Here is a 12,105-nt window from a genome sequence, read left to right on the forward strand (position 1 = left end):
TCATGTGTTAAGCAACACATGATGTTTGCCAATTTATATCACTCTCAAAATGTTACCCGATAAAGAAAAAATAGTAAGAATGTGAAACAATCATTAAATCAAAATTGGAGTTGGAAATTCTGGCATTGTGAAAACTTTAGTGGTTAGATGAAAATATTGTATTAATATTTCAGCATTATATTGTATTAGATCATTTCTGTTGTCAATGTTTTTGTCACCTGGACTCTCTCGAATTAGTTTTTATCTTAAAAAACGTGCCATTTAAACAGTTAATAACATTGTCAATACATTTTAAAGAATTCAAGTCTAAATGGCAACCAAGTCTTGGAAGGTAACAACAATTAGAGATCCATTTGCAATTTCATGCTTCCACTGGGAAAAAAAAAAGTTCTTTTTTTGATGATAACTTTTACTTTATTGAAATAACTTCTTTTTTTTTAAATCAATATCCAAGCCCCAAATGTAGTGATAATTTGATGTGATAAGAGTTGTAAAAATCCAGTCACTAAAATGAACAGTTTCAAGTCAGTTTCTTGACAGTTCTTTAAAAATCCTGTGAAACAATATTTGTGCCTCAAACTGTCAATATATGGAAAATAATAACCCCAGTGACAAGAGACCGGAGACTGTCAAATATTTAGGTTATAATAGCACCCAAGGCAAGTTAAAAATAAACACTTTTAAAATGAGCTAAGCCATTTATTAAAATATGAACTCAATTACCATCTCAGTCATCTCTGGGTGAGCCAGGGTCTGGTTCATAAAAGCTCATCCTTTTCGGTTGGTTTGGCACATCTTTTTTTATTTCCTTTCATTTTTTATCTTCCTTCCATTGAATACATAAAAGTACAACACATTTTAAAAAAGGGGGTTAAATGTCTCATACTTTGGACAACATTGCTTTTACATAAATGTTGTACATTGAACATGAATGAATGAATCGTTTATTTCGGGGATGACAGTTTGGTTCACATTTTATAATTTCATCATAGTTCAGATATTACATGCATGTCCCGAAAGGGAAAACAGCAAGAGAAGCTTGAATCGTATCTAATCCCGCCCCCATTAACTTCAAAATATTGATAGAAGTATAATCACATCGTATTTGGTAAAGAAAAACACAGTTATAATCATATCTTAAATTGTAAAGAAAACACAGGTATAATCATATCGTAATGTGTAAAGAAAAGCACAGGTACATTTATGTCTCAAGTAAGAAATCACAGTTAAAATCTTGTCTTGATAACAACATTGATATGCTTGAGGATTTCACATGGCTAGGAAGATCCTGATTGCGTCTTCAGAATAAAATCACTAATTGAGCTTTCAATTGAGTTCCTGCATTTGTAGGTTTCCGCTTTCTTTTATTTTTGAAGTCGTTTTCTCTAGCTTGACTTTGAGAAACTTTTTCTTGAACCCTCCAATTCTGACATGACGTCATCGCATTAACGAGGCACAGCCGTGAGCCGTGGTGTGTTCACGTGTCATGGGAAACATGGCCACTGCTCGTAATATCGTATTAAATATAAATGAGTTACTTACTTGAAGAAAATCCAGTGTTTATCGTATTTATTGTTTGAAATCGTGAAAAAGTATGTAACCATTTGTTTTGATTTATATTAAACTGTTAATGTAATTTAAAAATAAATGATTGTAAAACAAGTTGTGGCGTGGCTTAGCAACATACAATCTTTTTATCCGTGCAGGAAAAAGGATTATTCCCTATTATTATTAGGTTATTTACCTTTATATGAGTTATCTGGCTTGAGCTGGTTTTTCCTGCAGTGCAGATCATGTTGTGACAGCCAGACAGGATTCATAAACGTGTCAGAACAAAGCAGAACCATGAACTTGGCCACATTTTAAAATCTGTTCAGGTTTGGTTTGCAAATGGAAAATAAATAAAAATAACACCAACTTGGTCAAACGTGGCCGTTCAGTCGGCCTTCAGACCCTCCTTGATCAGGTTCAGCTCGTAGCAAAGAGTCTCGTAGCGGTACGCCATGCGGATCTGAGCCGCGTTGGTCTTCCGGATGTCGTTGCCCTCTGGACCCTCCTTCAAGTAGTTTTCACCAAGGAAGTGGGCCTTCTCCTGAAACAGCCAGATCCACATGAGATAAGACATGGAGGCAGTCGTACATGTTTCCTGGATGAGTTCCTCAGTGTACCTCATGAGACATGGCACTCTGCAGCACACTGTTCCTGGAGATCTCACACATGTCGCAGGTACTGAGCTTGAAGACCTGGGCTGCGATGGCGTATTCTTCCATCAGCGGCTCCTGAAGATTTACACAACAAAACTGCTTATTTTGACGTCTTTCTTTGAGCAAATGCAACTCAACAACAGCTACAAAGATGGCCGCACCCTGGTGTAGTGGAACTGCATGGGGTCGTCTGTGGAGAGAGACACCACCAGACCCTTCTTTTGGAACTCCAGCAGGGGGTTCTTGGCGTACTCCAGGAACAGGCTGTTGTTACTCGGTGGGGACATGGCGATGGGGAGCTGGGTCAGGAAGTACAGGGACTGCAGCACTGGACTCTGAGGTGGACCAGAGAATGAATGGTAAATTAAACGGCAGCGTTTTCACGAGGGACTACGTTAAGCAAACCTTCTTGAGATTGAGGCCGTGAGAGATGTTGTCTGCGGTCATGAAGGCAGCCAGCAGATGAGTGATGGCACCAGCTTCACCACAGTGAGGTCTGAACAAGAATGTGTTCATGCCCCTCTGTCTGTCCAGGAAATAAACAAGCATTATGATGAGCATATATCAATGTTCATGTTGATACGGTGACCGATAAAGATGTCACAGATTCAGTTTGAATATCGGTCTAACGGCTCGACTGATGATACCATCTCTGCTGCCCTCCATTCAGAAAACCTCTGTGTTTTCTGTGCAATGACAATAAAAGAAAGTCTAAAGTCTAAAGATGTCATTGTTTAAGATAAGATCAGAGATTATGGATCCCAGTTAAGTTTGAACTTGTTTGGTAACAACAAACACAGAGCGGTAACAACAGACTAGGGGTGTGTATTGGTAAGAAACTGGCGATACGACACATATTACAATACAGGGACAAATATACCATATATTATGATACTGTAGGAACAAGGTTTTTTTTGTGGTATTATGCAAGTATTTGACTCTGGCGAAGTCATAACTGCTGTCGTTTGTTTTGAAACCAAAATTTGCCTAAACATTAGCATTAATCTATCCTCTCGTCCTCAGCCATCGCTGGGATGTTGTTTATTTATTAGCTGCGGAGGATGTTGTTAATTACAACACAAAAATGAACAATATTAGCATGTTAATTGTAAATACATTTAAAAAATATATTTTAAACACACTTTATTTAAATAGAAACCGTAAAGAAACTAGGATGAAATGAGTTGAAATATGTGTTGAAGGCCATAAATAAATAAATGTTTTTTTCTTGAGAACACATAAACAGTGCTTTGAGTATCATGAAAATATTGTGATATTTTATTGCAACAATATTTTCCTACAGCACTAGTCCTACTAAGTAAAACATTTTGTTACAATACAATATAGACTCTGAAAGATGTTGGCCCCATGTGTGAGTTAGTTTGACTCCTTGTTCTAAAGAGGAGGTGAAAACATCAACTCACCTGCGGAGCTGGTTGAGCACTGCGATGTTAGCATACATGTAATAGATGTAGTAGGTGTATGAAGGGTTCTTCTCATGGTCCCACTCCTGAGGTTTGGGGCTCTTGGTTGAGAACATATGACCACTGTGCTTGGACTCGTCATCTACGCTGTCACCTGGACTCAAGAGCCAGACAAACGTAGATTCAGTTTCATCAAGTTTCAAACGTTGGCTGAGGTTCTTTGTGTCTCACATGCTTAAGGAAAAGGCTGAGGTCCGGGTTGGACTGGGGGTCGATGGTGGCCTGGAAGACGGGCATGAAAATGTTCTCCAGCATTTTTCCAAAGTGAGGCACAAAGTTCCTGCTTCTGAAGATGTCACTGAGTTGGAGAACACACAAGAGAATCAAAATGCATTATCTTTGCAGACGTTGCAGGAAAAACAACACAATGATTTCCTAACATCTGGTCGAGTGATTATCAAAGTCAAATTCCACATTGAGTGAGTCATTGTCACGTTTGTAGACTCACTAGATTCTGGGGACTTGGATCATCCACTTGAGGTTTGGGGAGGAGACTCTGTGCTTGACGAACCAGCCGGAGAGCTAGGTCCACTCGGCCGGGTTGCACCCGTAGATGGACAGACGAGGCTCCGCGTACTGATACTTGGCATCCTCCAGATCGCTAGCAACTTCCTGGTATTGCAGAAGCACCGATCAAGATGGTTTGTCTTAACAAACCTTAAACCTTAATAAGGCTATTCTCGACTGACCTTGATGATGGTGGTGAAGTATTCTCCGTTGATGTGGTTCTCCGTCTTCAGGTACAGGTCACGCAGCTCGCTGGCACCGACAGGGTTGTATTTGGCGTTGAACTTATCAAAGCGTTGGAAGGTTTGTCTGCCCTTTATAGAGAATAGTCAAATAAATGATATTAAAATGAAACCTGTGGGAAGATGCTGGTAACTTACAGCGTGAACATCCAGGGAGTCCACAGTGAGGTCATAGGGGTGCAAGTGGAGAGACTCAAACAGCTCCTTCATGGTCACCTCTTTACCATTGAGCTTGTGCACCACGCGGTCAGCGTCAACGCGATAGGACCTGTTGGTGAAGCGCAGCAGGTGCTTCTGGTTCATGCAGGTCGGCCGCGTGGATGTGAGTGTCCACCTGGAAATGAACAGGAAGAGAAAAGCTGATAATGACAACTCGCAAAGATATTTCCTAGTTAGTTAGTTATACAAATGACCACAAGAGGGAGACATTGACAACGATTTGACCGGGAGGCTGTTCCTCTTAAGATCTTATATATTCCATTCATCTGACGATATTTGTGGAAGATAACGTGTTATGAGGACGAGTTTTACCTTCCTGCAGTTGTAGAAATCTCTGTGAGGGTTCAACTTCAGCTTCTCCATCTCATTCAGCATTTCATGGACATTGAACTTGGACATGAGGAACTTGAGGCGACGATGAGTGGAAGTCTTCCTGCAGATGAACAAAAAACAAAATTTATACTTAAATTTCATCTTTAATTCAAATTTAAATGTTGAAACTTAAAATATCTTTATTGAAATGTTGTGTTATTGAATTATTCATCTTTGAACAATTTAATTCAATAATCTGTATATTGAAACTTTAGTTTTAAAGAATAATACATTCATTAATTTCTATATTTAGTTGTTGAATTATTCTTTCATTAAAATAAACAAACATTTTTGAATGGACTTTGATATTCTAATTCATACAAATCCCCCCCCCCAAAAAAATTAATTCAAAATTATATTATTCTTATGCTTTTAAATTCAAAATAAAAAATGGTATAATAGTGGCAACATTTTTATATTAAATTAAAAAAAGAATGATTTTTTCTTTTACTAATTAATTTCAAAATGAAATATTGTTATTATTATTTGTTATGTATTAGTGCCCAAATCTTTGTTAACATGTAGTTAACACAAGATGTAACACAAGATGTAGTTTTACAGATATACATTCTTAAAGAACTGACGTGGGGCCCTGAGCGATGAGGACGATGAGGAAGTTCATGTCGTCGATGAAGGTGTCGTAGTCGGGCAGGGGAGGTCTTTGGGCTGGTGTTTGTCTGCAACCGCAACATCATTGTACACGTAGATGAGACCGTCCTTGATGCGAGCTACATAACCCAGGTTTTTGGGCAGGGTCTTGGCATCTAAAGGGTCTTCATCCTTCTTTGGAAGAGGGGTAAAGACTGACACACAAACGACAGGTTAGATCTAAAGATACTTATAAACATCCACCCCAGGTGACTCTTTCCTCACCAGGCTGCAGCTGATCATCCATTTTGAAAGTTTCTCCCTCAACTTCACACAGGTACTGAGACGTGGTTACTGGGAAGCGCTGGAAGGCCAGCCTCATGTACTTCTCTCTGATGGTCAAGGCTCTGTAGATGCCTTTGCAGGACAGCTCGAAGTCATCCATGGTCACCTACATCACAGGGAACAATCAGTCGCCAAACATCCATGATTTATACATCTAATCATTTTAAAGAAAGAGACCACTGGCATAAATTCAAATAAAATTGAATATCATCAGACTGTTGTGTAATTGTTATGGCTACTAAAGTGACAATATGCTAAGCTTAAAATATTGTTTTGGCGCCCTCTAAGTCCGAAAAGTGTAACTGCAAGATGTAAAATAGACAATGTGCCATACCAAAATGATATGAGCAATTTTATTGAGTCTGTTTCTTATGTCAGATCAAAATGTCTCTAAGAACGTCAGCCATGTGATGTAGTCACATTGACACAATCAGAGGCAAAGTTACCTATTTAATAACATAATTAAAAATACAGCTAGATAGTTCTACTACATCAGCTGTGACAGTTTCAAATTAAACCTTTGTGGTTGCAAGAACTATTATAAGAATGAATTTTAAGAAAGTAAAAAATACTATTTTGTAAAAGAAAGTATTCATTTTTCATCTTGATAGTAATAATAACAAATTGCATATATTCAATCTTATGTAGTATCCAAGCACCATTTTCTTCCTCCATTGGTAAACTTCTTTATTTAAATCAAGTAAGCGAATATCTGTGCTATTAAACACAAAGTAACCTCCTAATAAAAATGTTTCCAGTTCTCAAATTCGTTTTGCACTCCAGGAGAAATGTAGCCAAATAAACCAGAGCCTAAAACAGAAACTTCTCACGACAGTGTCAAGTGCACGGTCAAGACACCGAATGCCGACATGGTTCACTTTCACACGTGGGCAGAAAATCCACAAACAGCTGTTATTTCAGTCTGAGACGAACTAAACTCTCTGCCAAACACACACATGTCACATTACCAGAGATTCTAGTCACTGATTTTTAGTGACAAAGAAAACACTTCAAGTGTTCTGTAAATCAACAATATTTTTACCTATACATTATATCATCTGTTGGACATTAATAAACCCCCGGTGAAATTCCAATGCCTTTCTTTATCGCCTTTTTGGGCCAGTTGTTCAACGGTAATCTGGTCAGATTTTGGTTATTGGATTAGAACAAATCTTGAAAATAAATTGGTTTTAAGGGAAAGAAGGATTCTGAAACTCTGTTGGATCATGTAATCTAATCATCTTTTAAATCTGGATAAAACCTTCAGACAAAACATTTTAGTAGCATCTGAATAACTTTGTTTGGAGAAAAAAAAAACAAGATTATCCTGATCCCAACAGGGAGTTCGACTTCATGAAGGATTTTGGGAAGGAAAAGTTTTTTAATTGGTAAAATGAATTTCTATCATTTTGAATAAATCATCCACTTATATTTTGTATTTTATTTGTTCAAAAATAAAATTAAAATGATCTTGTACCCATTAAATAAAGAACATAATCAATGACAAACACAAATGATATCTTCATTATTTGTGTCCTCACTGCGTATTAATTTATTTATTTAAAAACAATCAAAATAATTCCATTCTGTATTTTGTTTACTATTGGACCTTTAGCTTTTTTAAATGTCAGACTCTTAAAATACATCATAAAAATATGTTTGTTATTTTTGTTTTTTGTCTCAAGAAAAAAGACAAAAAAGTTGTTTTTGTTCTTTACATTTCTAATATCCGAAAATCGGATATGTTGTCCCATTTAAAGCAATCAACTCCAGATTTGCTCACTTTAAAACTAATATCAGGTTGATCCAATCAAAAGATTAACAACCAAAAGTGATGCAGCATTTCACTAAAACACATATTACTTCAGGTACTTGTGTCGGAATTTCATGGCCTTGTTGGATCCAAGAGAGGTTCATAATTTTATTTTCTACAAGTTATATTTTGGTGAGAAGCAATGATGTACCAGAGGCGTAGTCTCCGATGATGGCCACTCTCTGGAAGTCAGGTACTTCCAGGTAAGTGGGCATGTCCACTTCCAGAGACACTACAGCAGAATGGGCAGCCCCGTGGGCGGTAAGCCGGTGTAGGTACAATTTCGGTCCCCCCTACAATATCGGTCCCCCCACTTCCTGCGTGATGACGTCACACGCGTCATATGCGAACGTCTCTTTAAAATATTTTTTATGGGTTAAAATAACGTCAACAGAAGGTTTACATGATACTTTTAACCACACATGAAACATTTATATTGACAAAAAGACGATCTTCGTCAACCGTTCTTTCATTTCCTGGTCTGACGACACAAGTGACTTTGAGACCAACGGAAGGGTCCGCGCTACATGTGACGAAGCCGCTGATTGGCTGAAGCTGTTTTACTAATAATAAAGCACAACTGTACAATGAAATAAAAATCATTAGAGTTCCGAAATAATTCGCTTTTCAAAAAAAGAAAAGTTAGAATATTCCCCTTTCAATAACTTGTCTGTAGTTCGGATCATAAACACCTCAGTAATTATTTAGGTTTCGATTTTTTTTAAATCAATTAAATCAATTATTAAATGTACATATGCCCACTTTATTGAACGAGTCATTTTTTTTAATTGTCATATTTGTATAATGTATGCACTACAAAAAAATCGTGTTTTTTTAACACTACTGGCAAAAAAACATTTTCTAATTTTCACACTATTGAGATTTGTTCTCTTCATAATACTGTTGTAATATAATATATATATATATATATAGTCAAAGAAAATACAAGCTTTCAATTCAATTCAATTTTATTTAAAGTGACTTATCATTACAACATTATCTCAAGACACTTCACAGTTGAAGTAAGACTATAGTTAATTAAGGAAAAATAGATCAGCACCTCCATGGACTCTCATACACTGTCCTCTTTTTTCTCTCACTATATCCTCCCTCACTCCTCCTCTCCTTATCCATCTGTCTACCCCCCCATCCTTCCTCCCAGCCGGTCAAAGCGGCAGGCCGTCAACAATGAGTCTGGTTCCGCTCGAGGTTTCTGCTTCTAAAAGGAAGTTTTCCTCGCCATTGCTCACTGTACAGTGTTTCGCTTCTTGCTCTTTGTTGAATTGCTGGGATCTATTTTTCCTTAATTAACTATAGTCTTACTTCAACTGTGAAGTGTCTTGAGATAATGTTGTAATGATAAGACACTTTAAATAAAATTGAATTGAATTGAAAGCTTGTATTTTCTTTGACTTGAAGAGGCGAATAAACGACCCGTTACACACTCTTTGTGTTGGAGCGACGGAAGTGTCGTGTTTTGATAGTTTTATGAACCATTGGTGTTCAGACAGTTTATTAGTGTTGAGTGTTGTGACCTGGAGGCCACATGCTCATGAATATACTGAAAGGCCGTAATTATTAAATGTTGTCATTTTATCAGTTTCTGTCATTTGTTTGTGTTGCAGTATAAATAAACAGACTTAACTGTAGAATTGTACGTATTATGCAACTGGAATAATCAGCCTAAACATGTTTCATTGTTCTACAAGCCCGTTTACAATTGAGAACAAAAAGCAATATAGGAGGTTTATTATATTATATATATATATATATATATAATATTCCAACAGTATTATGGAGAGAACAAATCTCAATAGTGTGAAAATTAGAAAATGTTTTTTTGCCAGTAGTGTTAAAAAAAACACGATTTTTTTTGTAGTGCATACATTATACAAATATGACAATTAAACAAAATGAATAAAGTGGGCATATGTACATTTAATAATTGATTTAATTGATTTAAAAAAAATCGAAACCTAAATAATTACTGAGGTGTTTATGATCCGAACTACAGACAAGTTATTGAAAGGGGAATATTCTAACTTTTCTTTTTTTGAAAAGCGAATTATTTCGGAATTCTAATGATTTTTATTTCATTGTACAGTTGTGCTTTATTATTAGTAAAACAGCTTCAGCCAATCAGCGGCTTCGTCACATGTAGCGCGGACCCTTCCGTTGGTCTCAAAGTCACGTGTGTCGTCAGACCAGGAAATGAAAGAACGGAAAGTGATTATGTTGGCGAAGATCGTCTTTTTGTCAATATAAATGTTTCATGTGTGGTTAAAAGTATCATGTAAACCTTCTGTTGACGTTATTTTAACCCATAAAAAATATTTTAAAGAGACGTTCGCATATGACGCGTGTGACGTCATCACGTAGGAAGTGGGGGGACCGATATTGTAGGGGGGAACGAAATTGTACCTACACCGGCATCGTCAAGGTGCGGAAGTGCTGGCGGTGAGGAGATCAGGTCGGTGAAGAATGAACACAGTGTAGGGACCAGAGACAAAGATGGTGTCGAACCCTCACCTTTTCACATGGTCGTCGTCAGAGTGAAGATGCAGGGCATGCTCCTGGTGCAGGATGGGACAGTCCTCAGCCACATCGAACATGGAGATCTCATCACGGACGTTCTCATCTTTGGTCTCGGATGCAAAGACCTTCTCTGCAAACGCCCTCATTCCATCGTCGGTCTCTGACAGGGAGCATCGAGCCGTTCAGAGAAATGTTCTCATGCTTGTTGTCGACTTAATGATGCTGAATCTCTGGTGAAATGGCAGACAAGGATCTAAACTGCTGCGTACAGACTCCAGCACATGCCTCTTACACGGGCTGCAGAGGTCTCCAGTGCCCTCCATGCACACAGAGGACTTATTGGCCACAGATCCAGATCCTGTTTGACGGTTTGGAAGCCCAATAAATAGGAGTTCAAAGCACATTTATTAAGGACAACATGATGGATGGAAGCACTTTAAGCAGGGCAGATGAAATCAGATCAGTAAACAAACTGAGAAGGCTTTCAGCAAAGAAAGAATTTAGATTATTGATTCCACATCTGTCTGATTTCATGTGACTGCAGCTGGTTTTCGGAAGCAATCTAAAGAGACCACCTACGTTCAAACTCTGCATGCACCTTGACGACTACAGAAAAACACTGAAAACTTAGACTCAAAGACAACTGTTTCTACCTAAAAACATCCGTACTTACTTGATGAACCTGATCAAGACCAACAAGAGTAGCAGCACCCAGAAAAGAGATGGTTAGAACGTTAGATATGTAAAATATCAGGAAATATTTTGTGAATATAATATAGTATATAGGGACAATGTTTATTAAAAAAAGGTGCATTATCAGTATGAATCTACTTTTTCCAAAAGGGGTTGATGGTAGAATGAGAAACAAGGTTCAACACATGCACTTCACAGTGTCAGAGTGACAATGAGGAGAGTGAAAACAATCCTGATGGAACATTCATTTAAAAGCACATGCAAATATTCAAAAACTGACTGTGCACAGAGGCAACTTCCAAACAAGTGTTTAAGAAATCAATGTATTAATGTATGAGTTCACTTTCAGATCAGTTGGGTCCATTTATGCCTCGACTGAGGGTCCGAATTAAACAGACGGGTCACTGAATGTGAACAGAAGATTAATAATTGAGTCATGTAAGCTTTGCTTTGCTGTTTTTAAATAAAGCGTTTTATTCACCATCAGTGAATAAATGCTTTACTTGCACTTTTTAATATTCTATCCTCTCTCTTGCACTTACTTCCTGCTTCAGCTGAGTGCAAAACATCCCCATCATGGAGGGACAGTCCAAGTTAGAGGGAAACCAAACATGTTTTACAGAAGAGGTCAACAAAAAAGGCTATTAGATTATTGCTTTTTGACAAACTACAGTATGTCAAGATTGTCTGACAAGATTCTTTTAAAACAGTTTTCAAATTTTTAAGGATTTAACATGACTTCGTACTGAGCTGAGCTATTATTAGCAGCCATTGCAACATCGTTGGTATGTTGGGTTCAGAATACAGGAAGGAAATATTACCCACAACAGTACAAATCAACTCTCCCTTTCCAGGCTGTAAACTTCTGAATGACGTAATCTGAAGATGTGCATTTACAAGCTAATCTCCAGTTTGTTGATCTTTTTTGTTAGTTTTACTATATATTTCTTATTGAATATGGTTTCAGTCAAACATAGAAATGTACAATTCTATTTCGTCCCTACTGACCGCCAGAGGCGGTGCTTCAAGCACTGAATGTATCCATCTTGCGCATGCGCAGTTCGAGTTTAATACCAACAAAGTCACCTGTGACCCCTGATGAC

General features: G+C 37.6%; 1 pseudogene across 1 annotated transcript; it reads right to left on the reverse strand.

Annotated features, from left to right (window-relative positions):
• Window positions 1–1,921: 1,921 nt before the first annotated feature.
• Window positions 1,922–6,067, reverse strand: LOC148071208 (AMP deaminase 1-like; annotated as a pseudogene). Its single transcript, XR_015712935.1, has 12 exons — window positions 5,902–6,067; window positions 5,613–5,831; window positions 4,969–5,089; window positions 4,576–4,771; window positions 4,378–4,509; window positions 4,137–4,300; window positions 3,834–3,986; window positions 3,629–3,787; window positions 2,610–2,730; window positions 2,366–2,539; window positions 2,169–2,279; window positions 1,922–2,092 (listed from the first exon to the last, which is right to left on the reverse strand). The product of XR_015712935.1 is annotated as an AMP deaminase 1-like (transcript).
• Between the last annotated feature and the right edge of the window lie 6,038 nt (window positions 6,068–12,105).

The sequence above is a fragment of the Callionymus lyra genome, chromosome 10, assembly GCF_982586985.1.
Source record: "Callionymus lyra chromosome 10, fCalLyr1.hap1.1, whole genome shotgun sequence".
Taxonomy (NCBI): Eukaryota; Metazoa; Chordata; class Actinopteri; order Syngnathiformes; family Callionymidae; genus Callionymus; species Callionymus lyra.